Genomic DNA, 14,737 nt, shown 5'->3' on the forward strand with positions numbered 1-14,737 from the left:
CGTCGTCGTCGTCATCGCCGTTAGCATCATTTGGTCCCTCCCGAACCGGATCAATCCAGCCCAAAGCGGTCCAGGTGCAGGCTATTTTTGGGTTACCCGCTGGTGCTGGCGTTGCAATCTTTCTCGCACGTCGAAATTGAGTGCACAATAATGTAAGGGGGCATGCGAAACAACCTTGGCTCGATTATCGGGAGGTGTAGTGAGTAGGGCGAAGGGTTGCGGTGAGACGATGAAGCTAAAAATAACCGCAACCGCATCAGGTTGAGCAAGGCCATTAATTAGCAAACAAAGTGTTGTTGGCGCGACGAACATTCGTGAAACTTTCTGGAACGATGTTTTTGGGAGTTCGATCGAGTGAAGCGTCTACTGTATAGGTATAAGGATGTTAATCGGTTTAATTTTCATAACTCTATTTAACAAATTAGTTCACTACTCTGCAGATCTGTTATCATAATTAGTATTTAACCTTTCGATGAACAAATGTTAGACTTTATTTTCCATTATTATTATTATTTGGAATACGATTATTCAACTTTTCATTTTAACTACTATCAAACTAAACATGTTCCGTGCAAACATCTCTTTATGAAAATATTGTGTATTTACCGGCTACTTGTATTCCACCGGTTACTTAAGAAGCCGTTACAAAGTAGCCATATTAAAATTAACTTAATTGTCAAAAAATTTTATAAAACGGCTACTTTGGAGTAGACCTGTGCGCCGCCGCGCCACGCCGCCGCCGCCGACACTTTTTGTCCCACGCCGACGCCGACCGAGGTATCGGCGGCGCGCCATACGCCGCTGTTTGCCACGCCGCCGATTTTCATTTTTCGCGCCGGTGATCAGTGCACGAAATTAAGTTTATATAAAGTTAAGATAAAAAAAATCTCACGATCATTATCATAAGAGTTTGATTGCAATAATTAATTTCTCAACTCTTAGAACACATATTCACATCTCTCCAGATGTTTCTTCAGATAATCTTCCAGAAGGATTCAGTGATGCCTTCTGGAGATCCATCTAGGATTATTCAGAAAAATCTTCAGGGATGCCTACAAGATGATTTTTTTTTCAGAAGATCTCTACAGGAGTACTTTCAAAAATTATTTCAGGAGAATTCAGGGATGCCTACTAGAAATACATCAGAGATTCATCCAGAAGATCCTTCAGGAATTATCATAGGAGGTCCTTCAGAGATTAGTCTGAGAGTACCTTCAGGAATTCCTACAGGGGTTTCTCTAGGATCTAGTCCAGGAGTTTCCTCAGAGATTCCTCCAGGAGGTCCATCAGAAATTCCTGGAATTTGTTCAATAATCCCTCCTGATAATCCTTCGGGGATTCCTTCGGGATGCCTCAAGAAAAGATTCTTTCAGGAGTTCTTCAAGGATTGCTCCCGAATTCGGTGATTTTTCCAGGAGTTCGCTCAGGTGTTTCCCTAATAGCTCCAGGAGGATTCAGGGATGCCTCCATGTGTTCATTATGATTTCTTTCAGAAGTTCCCTAAGCTATTTCAATGGGAGTTCGTTCAGGTATCCTTCTAGAAGTCCCTTTAAATATTCTTTCAGGAGGATTCATAAATGCCACCTGAAGATCCATCAAAAATCCCGTGAGAAATTTCTTCAGGAATTCCCGCAGGAGGTCTTTAGAAATAAGATTAGGAGTTCATGCAGGAATTCCTTCTGAAGTACCATAAGAAATTCGTACAGCAGTTATTTCCAGGAGTTCCATCAGAGATTCCTCCAGGAATTTCAGGGATTCTTGCAGATGTTTCTTCGGAGATTCCTGCTGAATTTCTTCAGGGATTTCTACAGAAGTTCCTTCAGAGAATCTTATACGAAGATCCAAGGATACCACCAGGAGAACTCAGGGATCACCCCAGCAGTTTATGCAGCGATTCCTTCCAAGATTTTTTCAGGATATCCTTAAGGGATTGTTCGAGAAGTTCTCTTCTTCTGGGGTTCTTTCAAATTGAAGATTGAGATTGAATTTTTCCAGGTAGACTCACGGATGCTTTCAGGAGTTACATCAGAGATTTCTCCAGAAGCTCATTCAGGAATTTCTACAGGAGTACCTTCAGGGAATCTTGTAGGAGTTCCTTCAATAATTCCCTTAGGATTATAATCAGGCATTTCTCCAGGATATTCTGAGTGATCTTTCATGGAGTTTCTACAAAAATTCTTCATGGTTTTCCTTCTAAAATTCTTTAGAGAATACCTCCTGCAAATTCTTCCCCCCACCCGGAAAGATCCGCTGAAAATCCTTCGAGGATTCCGCCTGGAAATACTGTGGATATTCCTACCGGAATTGCTTCGAGCGTTCCCCTGGAATCCCTGCAGGGATTTCTCCTGTAATTTCTTCTGGGATTTCTCCTAGACTTCTTTCAGGGGTTCCCCTGGACTTCCTTTGAGGATTCCTCCTGGCTTTTTTCCTGTAATTCTTCCTAGATTTTTTTCAGGGTTTCCTCCTTGACTTCCTTCGAGGATTCCTCCTGAAATTCGTTCGGGGATTCCTTCTAATATTCCGTTAAATTTCTTTGGTGGTTCCTCTTAGAATTCTTTCGGAGAATCCACCAGGATTCCTCATGGAATTCCTCCAGGGATTTCTCCTGCACTTCATTTAGGGATTCCTTTTGGGTTTCCTTCAGAGATTCCTCCTAGAATGGCTCCAGGAATGGCTCCTGGAATTCCTTTGGGGATTCTTTTTGGAATTTCTTCGGGTATTCCTCCTAGACATCCCTCATGGGTTCCTCCTGAAATTCTTTCGGGGCTTTCTCCTGATATTTTAACGTGGATTTCTCCTGAAATATCTTCGGGGTTTCCTCCTGGAATTACTTTGATGATTGCTCTTAGAATTTCTTCTGAGATTCTTCATGGATTTCCTTCAGTGATTCCTCATGGAATTCCTTCAGGAGTCCTTCTAGAATTCCTTTGGGATTTCCTTCTGGAATTGCTTCAGTGATTTCTCATCAAATTCCTTCAAGGATTCCTCCTGGAATTCCTTGGGAGATTTTTCCTGGACTTCCTACGGAAATTCCTCTAAATAATCCTTCGAGCATTCCGCTTGGAAATCCTTCGGAGATTCCTCCCAATTTTCCTTTATAAAAAGACGCGGACACCGTCTTCAGCCAGAGGCTGTACAGACTGAATGAAACTAAACATTAGACAAGGGACACTCGGAGCATGCACCAGTGGATACGGAGAAGAAACTATTCTCACGAAAAGTTTCATCGCCCGGAGCGGGAATCGAACCCTCACCCCATAGCATGGTGCGATTAGAAGCTTGGTGACCCTAACCGCACGGCTACGAGGCTCCACATGGGTTCCCTCCCGGGATAACTGCAGGGATTTCTCCTTCCATTTCTTCGGGGATTTCTCCAGGAATTCTACCAGGAATCCCTTCGCATATTCCTGCTGTACCTCCTTCAGGGATTTCTTCGGGGATTCCTCCTGAAATTAATTCAAAGATTCCTCCTTCGGGGATTTCTCCTGAAACTTCTACGGGAATTTCTCTTCGATTTTTTTCGGAGATTTCTCGTGAAATTCTTTTGGGGTTTCCTCTTGGAATTCCTGCGGGAACTTCTCCTAGAATTATTTCAGGGGTTTCTCATGGAATTCCTACGAGGATCCTTCCTGGATATTTTTCGATGGTTCCTCCTAGAAATACTTCGAGGATTTCTTCTCGAATATCTTAAAAAACAAAAATCTGGAATTTCTTTTGGGATTCCTCCTGGACTTCCTTCGACAAATCCTCCTGGGATTTTTTTCGGGGATTCCTCTTGATATTCCGTCGTAGATTCCTCCAGGAATTCCTTCGAGGATTCCTCCTGAAATTTTTTTTGGTGATTCCTTTAAGATTTCCTTCGGAGATTCTGCTTTTCATTAGTTCAAAAAATCCTCATGGAATCACTCCTCCTGGAGTTCCTTCGGGATTCTCTTCTTGAATTTCTTCGGTGAAATCTAGAATTCCTTTGTGTATTTCTCCTGGGAGATTCTTTCTAGAGTTCCTTCAAGGATTAATTCTTAAATTTCTGTGGAGATTCCTCTTATTATTCCTTCTGGGTTTTCTTTTTGAGAAATCCGCTTGTAATTCTTTCGGAGATTCCTCTCGGAGTTCCTTCTGAGGTGACCTCTGGCATTCCTGCAGGGATTTCTCCTGTAATTTCTTCGGGGATTCTTTCTAGACTTCTTTCGCGGATTCCTCCTTAAATTCATTCGAGGATTAACTCCTAATCGGGGATTACTCCTGGAATTCCTTTGGTGATATTTCTTTTCTGGAATTCCTTCGGTGATTCATCGTAGAATTCTTTCGAGAATTTCTCCTGAAATTCTATCGGGGATTTCTCTTGGATTCCCTTCGGGAATTCCTCCTAGAGTAGTTTCGGTGATTCCTCTTAGAATTCCTTCGGGGGTTTCTTTTGAGCGGTTCTTCCTTCGAGGATTCTTTCTTCGGAGCTTTCTCCTGATGTCTGGTCGGGGATTCCTTCCGGGTTTCCTTCGGGATTCCATCTTGAAATTCCTAAGATGATTCCTATTCGAATCTCTTCGGAGATTTCTTCTAGAATTCCTTCGGGTGTACCTCGCGGAATTCCTCCGGGGATTCCGCCTAGAATTCCTACGGGGATTTGTCTTAGAGTTTCTCCGGGGATTCGTCTTAGAATTCCTCCGGGGACTCTTCCTAGAATTCCTTCGGAGTTTCCTGCTGGAATACCTTATGAGATTCCTCATGAGATTCCTTCGAGGATTCCTCATGGAATTCTTTCGGAAATTCCTCCTAGTATTCTTTCAGGGATTTATGCTGGAATTCCTTCAGAGATTCCTTCTCAATATATTTTGTTAATTCCTCCTTGAAATTCTTTGGAGATTCCTTCTCGAAATTCTTTAGAAATTCCCGCTAGAATTCCATCGAGGATTCCTCCTGGAATTCCTTTGGAAATTGCTGCTGTAGCTCCCTTGGGATTCCTGCTAAAATTAATTTGGGGAATTCTCTTGGAATTTCTTTCGATGATTCGTGCTGGATTTCCTTCGGAAATTTCTCGAAAACTTCATTCAAGGATTTCTTTAGAATTTTCTGCAGAGATCTCTAAAAGAGAATCTTGAACCGCCAGAGATTCCCGCAGAAGTTTCTGCAGGGTTTCATACAGCAGTTCCTGCAGAGATTAGTCCATAATTTTCTTCATGGATTTCTTCATGAGGCACCTAGGATTCCTTCTGAGATTCCTCCCTGGAATCATTCAAGGATTCCTTAGTGTAAATTAGAATCTGAAGATTCTGAGAAAACAAAACAAAAAAGCTGTAGCAAAATCAATATTTCATTGCCCTTCATTTGCAATGGAGTAATGCAACATTCATTACACCAAGAATACCGGTAATGTGTCAATATTCCTTTCCAATTATAAATATTTGTTATTCCTAATCTCGAAACAGTCGCGAATACTTTGGCTTCTCAAACCGATATAGTATTAAGGCAGACAAAAATTTGAAAAATGTAAACAATGTAAAAACAGAAATGTACAAATCATTTCGGCTCATTTATGCCCATCCCAACAAACATTTTAGCTGTACGGGAGCGTAACAAAAATAACTCTTGAGCAAACTTTAGTTTAAAAAACTGTTATTCAACTAGTTCTGTTTAATGGATGTGGCGTCCAAGCCTTCCAAATAAACGAATAAGTAAAAAAATCGCCAAAGGTCTAATCACGCAGTGACGGACCCGAACAGAAATAAAATAGTTATTTTAACGTAATAGTTTATGTCATCAATGGTCATGAAAAAGCTCAGACTATAAATTCAAGAGCGTAATGACAACTTTTTCGCTTTGCCAATATTAAAATTATTGTCAAATTTTTGTCACGCCGATTCACGCCGCCGCCGCCGCCGCCGAAAGCTGCCACCGGCGTGACGCCGATGACGCCGCCGCCGCCGGTCGAAAATGGCCCTCACGCCGCCGCCGAGCAAAATAAAGTCGGCGCACAGGTCTACTTTGGAGGCCATACTGAAGCGACCGGTAGAATACAAGTAGCCGGTAAATCCACAATAACTTTGATTCTTCCAGCGGTATATGTATATCGTTAGGCATTAGCCTGCTTTTATATTTAGTGTTCCATGAACTGAGTATGGAATTCAGCCTGCTTTAGGATTGTCTACCTGTAGAGCAGCATTGACTATCCGAATCCCAACAGTTATTATTAATGACATAAATGTAAAATTTACTTTAAAATTACAGAATGTTTGAATTGAACAGATCCTCAAATTGCTCATCATCGATCAATCAAACATCCCGCCAAACCAGACAGCCCTTTCTGCGTCAATACAAACCTTTTCCACGGGGTGCCACTCCAAGCAATGAGGAAGTAGATTTTGTATGTCTATGATTGTTATCTTGGGCTATGGGACTAACCCCATAGCTGCTGAGCGGGCGGGCGGTCGTTATCTTAGATCTGCTAAACGGCAAACAACTGCCCCGGGCAGCACTAATTTCTCACTCCGGGGGTGGCATGAAAGATCGGCTCGGCTCGACAAACCCCGACAGTAGGTAGTCATGACGACGTTGATGTTAATAATTATTTGAATGATGATGGTAGGTCGGTAGGTAGTTTGAATAGGTTTGAATTAAACATTTCACGCGCTGAACCCTTGGTGGGTCGGTGGCGTAGTAGGGAGGGGTTCAGCGGGTGTTTATGCTCATAATTATGTTATTTTGAAATTTCGCACCACTTCTGAGTTTGAGTCCTTACGATTTTAAAGGATAAACTTATTGGTGTGAAATGCTAGGTTATGGTAACAGCGTTGGTATTTCACGTACCTTACCGTAATCTGGGGGAAGTTGATCACTTTTCCTGCATAAAGTTCCGCAAACGAATTTTTTACAGTTTCTAACTGCTACATTTTGTAAAAAAAAGTTTAAATGACCAAATTTGAAAACTATCAATCTAGGGTGAAGTTGATCAACCAATGACATAGCATTCATTCATTTTTCATTTATTTGGTTCAACATCAAATTCATGATAACACTGAATCAACAATGGGCTTCGTGGCCGTGCGGTTAGCGGCGTCAGTCGTCTAGGCGTTTCGTAAGCCTCGGAGTTGCGGGTTCGATTCCCGCTCCAGTCGGGGAAAACTTTTCGTCGAACGGAAAATTCTCCATTGGGCCACTGGGTGTTATGTGTGTTGTCCGTTGCCTACGTTATTGTTGTCCGTTATGGCCTACCTGGGTTTACTCGTTCAGTTGGAAGCTGTCCCATTATTTGCTCTAAAGTTTTGGGGTTGTTCCGGTAACATTTCATACACTGATGAACTACGCGTCGTGTAAGGCTGCGTCCATGTATAGGCCAATATTTCGTTCTCATCGCATAAAGAAGACCTTGGCTACCTACGTGCAGATTTTCCACATGAAGATGAGCAGCAAGTAGCCGCGCTAGATTGCATTTGGATGACAAAATGATCGGGTGCTGTTGATAGAAGCTCACTCCTGCCGACTGTACACGGTGTCAAAATTTTGATTTTTATCGAACATTCATGTACCTCGGATTTTTCTTCGAAAATGATTAGTATTTGGGCTATATATTCATAATCGGAAAACTAGAAAATATTTCATCGGCGAAATTTTTTCCATACATTTTGTATGGGACGTTTTTTGGGCTAAAATAGTAATTATTGATTTTTAGTATGGAAAAAAGCCAAAAACTCATCTAACTCAAATTTTCCCCGATAGAATATTTTCAAATTTTGCATTTATACATTATAGCAGAAATTCTAACATTCTATGAAGAAAAATCCGAGGTACATGAAAGTTCGATAATAATCGAAATTTTGCACCGTGCTGTATTCTGCCTCCAACGCGAAGAATCTGTCGATCATCTAGAAATGGTTGAAGCGTTATGAGCGAGCTTGAAGCAGGTAACGGTTTATTGTTTAACAATAGTTGTGTTTCTGCAGCAAACTTATTCTGTGCCATTCGTATAAGGCACCACTGTGCTTCTTCGAGTTCCTGTATAGTTAGCAGCCCTTTCGATCTTGTCCTAGGATCCTTTTCACAATTCCTTTTAAAGCGCAGGCAGTATGCTGTCACTCTTTGAAGTTTCTCAAATCTAGAATATCGGTCCAAAAGTGAACAGTCCATTTTGTTTTGAGAACTTTTCTGAGGAATTGTTTGTTGCTGATCTCGGTTCACTAATGTTTTGATAGTTTCGTTTGTCCATGTTCCACTGGGTTCGCTAAGAAACGCTGGACCGTGCCACCAAATCGAACTCTCCGATAATTTCTGTGCAGACGTGCCTCTTGAAATAAGATCTGCTGGGTTTTCGACGGATCTCACATGATTCCAATGGTCAATTGCTGACATTTCGTTGATTTTCTTCACCCGATTGCTAACAAACGTTGGTCTCTTCTTTGCTGGGTTTGAAATCCAATCTATCGTAACCATCGAGTCAGTCCAGTAATAGATTCCGTTTATTGGAACCGTTAAGGTATCCTTGACCTTTGCCATAAGTTCTACTAATAGAGTCGCTGCTCTCAACTCCATGCGTGGGATGGTTGTATCTTCTTTGTTCGCTTTTTCGCTGGACGGAGCAATTCTTGACTTAGAACAGATTAGGTTGACCAGGATTCTTTCGTTGCAAATAGTTCTGACGTAAACCACCGCACCATAGGCACGTTTAGCGGCATCTGAAAATCCATGTAGCTCCACCAATGTACCCTTGATAGGCACATGTCTAGGGAAACATATTTTTTGAATTCCATCGATTTGCTTACAGAACCAAATCCAATCTTTTTCAATTCGCACGGGAAGCTTTTGGTCCCAATCCAGTTTCGTTGACCATATGTCCTGTATTAATAGAATAATTTAATGAAGTTTGAATGGTAATACAAACCATTTGGACAAGTTGGTTTATTTCTTACCTGCATTATTAACTTTCCATGCAAAATGATAGGACTGATAAATCCGAGAGGATCGAAAATTTTTTGCACTTCCGATAAAATGCTACGCTTTGTGATTTTTGCATTCACGTTCACATCCACGCTAAACCCGAACAGATCAGATCTGGTATCCCACTGCATTCCTAGAATCTTAGTCGAGCTACTATCTACGGCTTCGCCAACAATGGACGGTTCGTTGGACTTCCATTTATGTAATTCGAAGCCCGCACTTTGCAGAATTTCCCCCAACTCCTCCTTTGTTTCTATCAGTTTTTCAGGTTCATCGTCGCCGGTAAGCACATCATCCATGTAAAAATCCATTATAATAACCTGACATGTGTGTGGATATCGGTTCTCGTATTCTATAGCAAGCTGTCTTAGGCAGCGTGTTGCTGCAAATGGAGCCGAGCATGTTCCATATGTGACGGTGTTGAGCCGATAAGTAGCGATAGACTCTTCTGGCGAAAACCGCCAAAGAATCAACTGCAACTGGCGATCTTCATCATGAATCAAAATTTGTCTGAACATTTGCTTAATGTCGGCTGTCATTGCGTATCGGTGACACCGGAACCTCAGAAGAATGTTGAAAAGCTTTGGTTGTATTGTGGGTCCACTCATCAGAACATCATTCAACGAAATTCCCGTTGACGTACTAGCGGATCCGTTGAATACCGTTCTTAACTTGGTTGTGCAACTGTCCGGCTTAAGTACGGGGTGGTGTGGGAAGTAAAATACCGGGTCATCAGTTCTCAGTGTGCCTTGTTCCACTTTCTCCATATGACCTGATGCCAAATATTCTTCCATGAATAAGCAGTAATCACCACGAAGCTTACTATCTTTTTCAAAACGCTTTTCTAACTTCAGCATCCTGTCCAGCGCTGTGGACTTAGATTCTCCAAGTTGTTTTACACATAGCTTTGTGGGCAGCTTCAGCACGAATCTACCCTCGTTGTTGCGTCTGGTACTATCCACAAATAGTTGCTCGCACGTGATTTCCTCATCTGTCCATTCTCTAACTGAGAGATTGACAGTGTTTTCATTCATGAATCGATTCAAATTTCCTCCATAGTTTAATCTTGCTACGTTACCTCCAACAATCCACCCTAAAACCGTATTTTGGATCAACGGTAATTGTTCGCCTAAATTGTATTAATCATTATTATTCGAATAGTTCAATTTCATATTCATATAATTACCTATTTTTATGTTTCCATTTCGCAGTATATCGAACATTACGGATACACCAAGAAGCATGTCAACAGGGCGACTCAAATGGAAATCCGGATCAGCCAGATTTATGTCGGATAACTCCCTTCCATGTATGTCCACATCATGCTCTGGTATTGGTCCAGTTATTGTCTCGGTTACTAATGAGGAAATTGTTTTGCAATATGACGAGCATCTAGCTCTGAAGAACACCGATGTTTTTCCTATGAATGGCTGCACCTGCTGACCGAATCCGACTACATTCAATTGAGTTGAGCTGATATGGCCTCCCAGCTTTCTTACGAAGGATTTTGTTACGAAGTTTGATTGCGAGCCAGTATCCAGCAGTGCCCGACAACAGATGGATAAACCGTTAGAACCGCGAACCAAGACCGACGCAGTGGGTAGCAGAGTTTTCGGAGTTGATTCATGAAAGACATCTTCAGCTACTGTAATAGTTTATTTTAATGAATGAGGCATACCTTTTCCAATAAATTAGTGACCATTGTGTGATTTGAAGTTTACTCACTGTTGTTTCCCATCCGGACTTTGTGATTGTAGCTGTTGAACTGAAGTGGTTTCTGACGGTGAATTGAAGTGTGGTGTTTATTGTCACATTTAAGACATCCTCGATTCCGGCATTGTTCGGCTGTGTGGTTTCGTTTCAAACAATTGAAGCATAAGGCAAAGCGCTTTACCAATTTCAGTTTTTCATCGACCGATTTTGCGTTAAAGTTGCTGCAGCTTGAAAGCGAATGATCCCTACCACAAAGGACACATCCGTGCATCTCATTTCGTCGATTGACCGTAAGTGCGCGAACTTCTGTTCTCGGACGTTTCGCTGGATATGGCTCTGAATCTTGTCTGGACTGTAAAGGTATTGCGTCTAAGACATGACTTCTTTCACCCACGAACTTTTCAAGCTGCTTGTAACTAGGCGGTGTTGTTCCTGAAGCTGCCGATTCCCATTCACGGCGGGTATTGGAGTCCAGTTTGTTGGCCATCAAGTGTATCAATACTGCATCCCAAGACTCCACTGGTTGTTCCAAATTTTGTAGACACCTCAGATGCTTACGGGCCGAGTCAAACAGATCTCGCAACGCCGAGGCCGATTCCACCTTAACTGGTTTTAGTTCAAAAAGTTCCCGGGTGTATTTCTGGACAACCAGTTTTGGATTATTATATCGTTGTACAAGAAGCTCGTAAGCAATCGCGTAGTTTGCTTCAGTGGTCGGTAATGAGTCGATGAGTCCGAGGGCCACCCCTCGCAGAGACAGTTTCAAGTACTCGAACTTCTGGATTGTCAGGAGGGAAGTCCTTTGGTGGATTAAGGAATTGTATTTATCAATCCATTCCAACCAATTCTCCCCTGAACCTTCAAAAATAGGAAGATCAACTGTTGGAAGTCTCACTGATTCTCTGTTGAATTCGCCCGACCTTTGTGATTTCTTGCTGCTGATCAACTTCTCGAACATTGTTAAGCCCGATAAGTATTTCACCTCTACATCTGGTCGGTTTTCCACCTCATCGGGGATACATTGCTCCAGCGTATTCTGCATTTGGTCGTATGTTTTGTAACAATCCTTGAGCATGTCTCTTCTGGTTTCCAGGAGAGCGGTTTCAAGTTCGAAGGCTGCTACTGTGTCAATGATTTGCGTGAGGCGTATAATCGCATGGTTCCGCTGAACTACTGCTCTGTCTAGCTCTGACTTCAAGATGGCGTAGACTGGTTGTTCCTGGGAATTCTTCATCGTCCCATTCTCGCCGTTATCACCAGCTATCGTTACATCGGAAGTATCCATGATCTAACAATCAGAAAAGGCAACAAAGTATAATATTAGAATCATGAATAATGTTTTTTTTTCATCTAGTCGCAGTTAAATTAACCTTCATCTACGAGGTAACACAAAGCAATCCAATGTTTGAAATTTTGTTATGCTTGACCCGTCCGTCAAATCTAACCTTAAAACAGTCTCGAGATGTATCGCTTATGATGCAATTCGCGTGTTGAATTTGTTTCCGTATGAATCGTGTATTATTTCAATTTAACAATCCGATTTCCAACCCGTGTTGAAATTTTCATCTTTTGACTTCAACCCGCATGTTGAATAAATGGTGTCACGTGTTGCTGACGTCTCTAACCTCAATATCTCATGCATGTTTTTGTATAACCAAGTCCGCAATTTGATTGTGTTTAAATTTCGACCCAAGCGTCGGAAAAAAGCATTTCAACCCGTGTGTTGAACTACGACCCAGGTGTCGATTTTTTATTCGCATATCCAATCCCGCAATTGTATCATGTTTCATTTCGACCCAAGTGTCGAAGATATCAATTTAAACCCGTGCGTTGAATTACGACCCAGGCGTCGATTTTTATGCATATCCAATCCCGCAATTAGATAAGCGTCGTTGGTTTCCAACCCAGGCGTTAGAAACTTATGATTGCTTTAGCCACCGATTTTCTTTTTCATTATGCTAGAGTATTGAAAATTTACCTGTACCGCTGCTGACCAATCCGGTTCGAAGGACCAGAAATGTGTGTTCGTAGAGTTTCTTTACACTGTTACTGAAGAAAAGACGTCTGTTCCGGTTGCCGACCGTGGAAAAAGTGTTTTTATTTTCAATTCAAACGACATAGCAAAACCAGCCTACTAGATTGACTCACTGCGATAGGTTTTCAAACAGTCTTACGCAAGGTGGTGAATACACTCAGAGAAATCATCTTTTGCAATTCATTTTATTAAGTTTACCATTTGTATTACCAATCAATCCTCAACATGCTCCCCCCTACCATTATTTTCTTCAAACGGTAACAAACACAACTTAGCGATAGATCTTTTGATTTCTCCTGTTGACGTCCTTAAGGTGGCAACTCGAACTCGTCCACATGCCATGCCCACCGTATCCGTCCAGCTTTAGCCACTTTCAGGATGTTGGGTATTGGGTTCATCGTAGAGTGCAGCGAGCTCGTGGTTCATCCTTCTCCGCCACATACCGTTCTCCTGCACGCCGCCAAAGATCGTCCTTAGCATGCGTCGCTCGAAAACTCCGAGTGCTTGCAGGTCCTCCTCGAGCATAGTCCATGTCTCGTGTTCGTAGAGAACCACCGGTCTTATTTGCGTCTTGTACATTTGGTGCGGGGGTGAATCTTTCTAGACCGCAGTTTCTTCTGGAGCCCGTAGTAGGCATAACTTCCACTGATGATGCGCCTACGTATTTCACGGCTCACGTTATTATCAGTCGTTAGCAAGGAACCGAGGTAGACGAATTCTTCTACCACCTCGAAAGTATCCCCGTCTGTCGTAACATTCACCACCAGTTCGACCTTTGCTGCTTCACATTTCAGGCGGGTGTACACCGTTCCAAATGTTCTAGCAATAATATCCATATCATCCGCAAAACAGACAAATTGGCCGGATTTCGTGAAGATCGTACCCCGACTATTGAGCCCGGTTCGTCGCATAACACCTTCCAAGGCGATGTTGAATAGTAGGCACCCAAGTAACCAAAAGTTTAGATAAAAGGGTACTTTATAAGCTAAGCAGCTTGTTCGAAGTTGCTCATTAGCCTTCTAAGCAGCTTCATTTTTAAGTAATTTTGGAACTTGAAAGTTCACATAAGCACGCTGGATAGCCTTCTAAGCATCTTCTGACAGAACTTTGACAAAATTCAAACAGAAACAAAAATGTGTTTTTCAGAATTACAACCCTGTTGGTGGGTTCGTGTTTCACGTCTGGAAATTGCTTCACACATGTCGCTGCTATGTAGATTTGGAACTGGATCCTCCTCCGTGATAGCCTGCCGACTTACTGCTACGCTGCTGAAGACACTTGACAAAGTCAAGCTAACTTCACTACTGTACAAATGTGCAAAACTAGCTGCCGACAGAAAATCGATTCAAGTCAGACTTTACCTACTGTCCACTCAGTCACAGCTATAGTACTGTGGTAGAGCATAGGGTTCTCACGCAGCGACTATCGGTTCGAATCCGATGGGCGGCATTTTTTTTTTTGCTCAAGCCTAGTATTCATTGATTGGATAATTTCATATTTGTCTTTTATTCGTGTATGCTTAGACAGTTGTTTTCTGTAAAAGAAATAAATTTAATCAACATTGAAACACAATGCTACTGAACTGAACTTCTATGAACTTGAAAGTTCCGACAAAGTTCCGAGTAGCATCTTAAGCAGCTTTTAAGTTCCGCGAAGTTCAGATAAAGTTCCGAATGGAACTTTCTGGCTGCACAGAAAAAAATATTCATGTAAAATTCAGCGAAAAATCATGCACATAAAGGGAATGCTAGAGTTAGTGCATATTTACATGAGATATCATGTAAAATTACGTTACGTTCGTGTAAATTTCCGCTAATAGTCGCGTAACCGGTTGGAGTCCATGATGGTTTACGCGATGGTTGGCGGAAATTTACACTATGGTAATGTGATTTTACATTATATCTCATGTAAAAGTGCACTAACTCTAGCATTCCCTTTATGTGCATGATTTCTCGTTGAATTTTAATTACATATTTTTTTCTGTGTGCTTAAGAGGCTAACAATGAGCCTTGGCGGAACTTGTGACCGAAGTTCCAGCGAAGCTCATCGTTAGCCTCTTAAGCA

This window comes from Aedes albopictus, chromosome 2, assembly GCF_035046485.1.
Source record: "Aedes albopictus strain Foshan chromosome 2, AalbF5, whole genome shotgun sequence".
Classification (NCBI taxonomy): domain Eukaryota; kingdom Metazoa; phylum Arthropoda; class Insecta; order Diptera; family Culicidae; genus Aedes; species Aedes albopictus.